The 2,249-nt window shown below is 44.5% G+C and overlaps 1 pseudogene; it reads left to right on the top strand.

Annotated features, from left to right (window-relative positions):
- Window positions 1-411: 411 nt before the first annotated feature.
- Window positions 412-524, top strand: LOC116097246 (annotated as a pseudogene).
- The last annotated feature ends 1,725 nt before the right edge of the window (window positions 525-2,249 follow it).

The following is a 2,249-nucleotide window of genomic DNA, read 5'->3' as shown; positions in this document are numbered from 1 at the left end:
TGGGCAAATCTCTGTGTAATTTTCATCATTGTAAAGAAAAATGGCTGCTGAAGGCAGTGATACTTTTTTTTTTTTTTTTTTTTTTTTTTTTTTTTTTTTTTTTTGAGACAGGGTTTCTCTGTGTAGCCCTCCTCGAACTCATTCTGTAGACCAGGCTGGCCTCGAACTCAGAGATCCACCTGCCTCTGCCTCCCAAGGGCTGGGATTAAAGGCGTGCGCCACCACCGCCTGGCAGTGATACTCTTTTAGAGAGCTTTAAATTAATTTTAGGGCCTGGAACGATCGCTTTAGTGAATTACTTGATGTGCTGGTGTGAGGACCTGAGTTAGAGTCCTCAGAACCTGTAAAAGATTGAATCCCCACTTTGGGGAGGTGAGGACAGGAGGATTCCTTGGGACTAAAAAAAAAAATAAGTACGGCTGTACCACCTTGAACGCGCCCGATCTCGTCTGATCTCGGAAGCTAAGCAGGCCTGTGTAGTACTTGGATGGGAGACCGCCTGGGAATACCGGGTGCTGTAGGCTAAAAAAGTTAAAAAATAAATAAATAAAAAATAAATAAAAATCAAAGATTTATTTATTTTATGTGTATGAGTACACTGTAGCTGTACAGATGGCTATGAGCTATCATATGGCTGCTGGGAATTGAACTCAGGACCTCTGCTTGCTCCAGTCCCGCTCACCCTAGCATTATTCACTGTAGCTGTCTTCAGACGCACCAGAAGAGAGCGTCAGATCTCATCACGGATGCTTGTGAGCCACCATGTGGTTTCTGGGATCCGAACTCAGGACCTTTGGAAGAGCAGTCAGTGCTCTTAACCACTGAGCCATCTCGCCAGCCGAAGGCTATCTTTTAAAACTTGATTTTACGTGGGGTGGAGAGATGGCCTGATGTTTAAGAGCCCGGACTGCTCTTCCAGAGGACCTGGATTCCATTCCTAGCAACCTCTCTATTAACTCCAGTTGCAGGGGATCCGGCAGTGCCCCCTTCCGGCTTCTGCGGATACTACATGCATAGGGGACATATGCATACAAACAGTCCAAACATCCTTTTTTAAAATTACACTTGTCAGCAGAGTGATGGTGCCACATGCCTTTTCTCTCAGCCCTCAGGAGGCAGAAGCAAGTAGATCTAAGTGGTCTACCCAATGAGTTTCAGAAAACCAGGAGTACATATAGAAGCCCTGTCTTGAAAAACCAAAATAAATAAATAGCTAAATTATAAATATTACATTTATTGGTATAGTATATATGTGTGCAGAGGACAACCTGCAAAAGTCATTTCTGTTCCTTCATGTGGGTCCTCAGGGTAGGCAGACTTGCTGGTAAGCACCTTTAGTCGCCCATCTTGCCAGCCTGGGAGAAGTTTGTCTTTTTTTTTTTTTTTTTTTTTTTTTTTTGATTTTTGAGGGAGACCTTGTCTTAAGAGTAAACTGTATCCGGTACTTGGTGTGCTCCAGAGTCTCATTTCCTTATTTACCCACTTCATTCTTTGCTCTTATTCAGTGTCTCCTCTCCTGTTCCCTCTAACCCCTCAATCAGTTCTCCAGTCTGCTGACTTGGCCTGGCAACAGTGGATGATGTTGCTAGTACATTGATGCTTTGTGTACTTGAACCCTGGCAGGGCATCTTTCTTGACATGGAGGGGCATGTAGCCCTAGTACTTGGGAGATGTAGGGGGATCATATATTTGACTGAAGCCAGCCTGGGCTACATAATGAAGACTTGTCTCAAAAAAAAAAAAAAAAGGAACCCCCCCTCCCCAAACTAGGGCAAGATGGTTCAGAGGGTAAGGGTGCTGGCTACTAAATCTAATGACCTACGTGTCATCCTGGAACCTACATGGTAGAAGAAGAGACCTGACTCCTAAAGGTTATCCTCTGACCTCCACACGCACACTGGCACAATGTGTGTGCAGCACACACACAAAGATAAACCACAGCCCAAGGCAATTTCATCTAGTCTTGGGCCATGCCTTAGGGTTTTCCTGCTGTGAATAGACAGACACCATGACAAAGAAATCTCTTATAAGGACAACATTTAATTGGGGGTATCTTATAGGTTCAGAGGTTCAGTCCATTATCAAGGCAGGACCATGGCAGCATCCAGGCAGGCATGGTGCAGGAGGAACTGAGAGTTCTACATCTTCACCTGAAGGCTGCTAGGAGAAGACTGGCTTCCAGGTGAAAAAGAATATAAAAATTTAGCAGGTACTTGCCCACGTAAGCCTGGGATTGAAAGAGTTAAATT

This window comes from Mastomys coucha, unplaced genomic scaffold, assembly GCF_008632895.1.
Source record: "Mastomys coucha isolate ucsf_1 unplaced genomic scaffold, UCSF_Mcou_1 pScaffold18, whole genome shotgun sequence".
NCBI lineage: Eukaryota > Metazoa > Chordata > Mammalia > Rodentia > Muridae > Mastomys > Mastomys coucha.
This window is presented reverse-complemented; position numbering and strand designations above follow the sequence as displayed.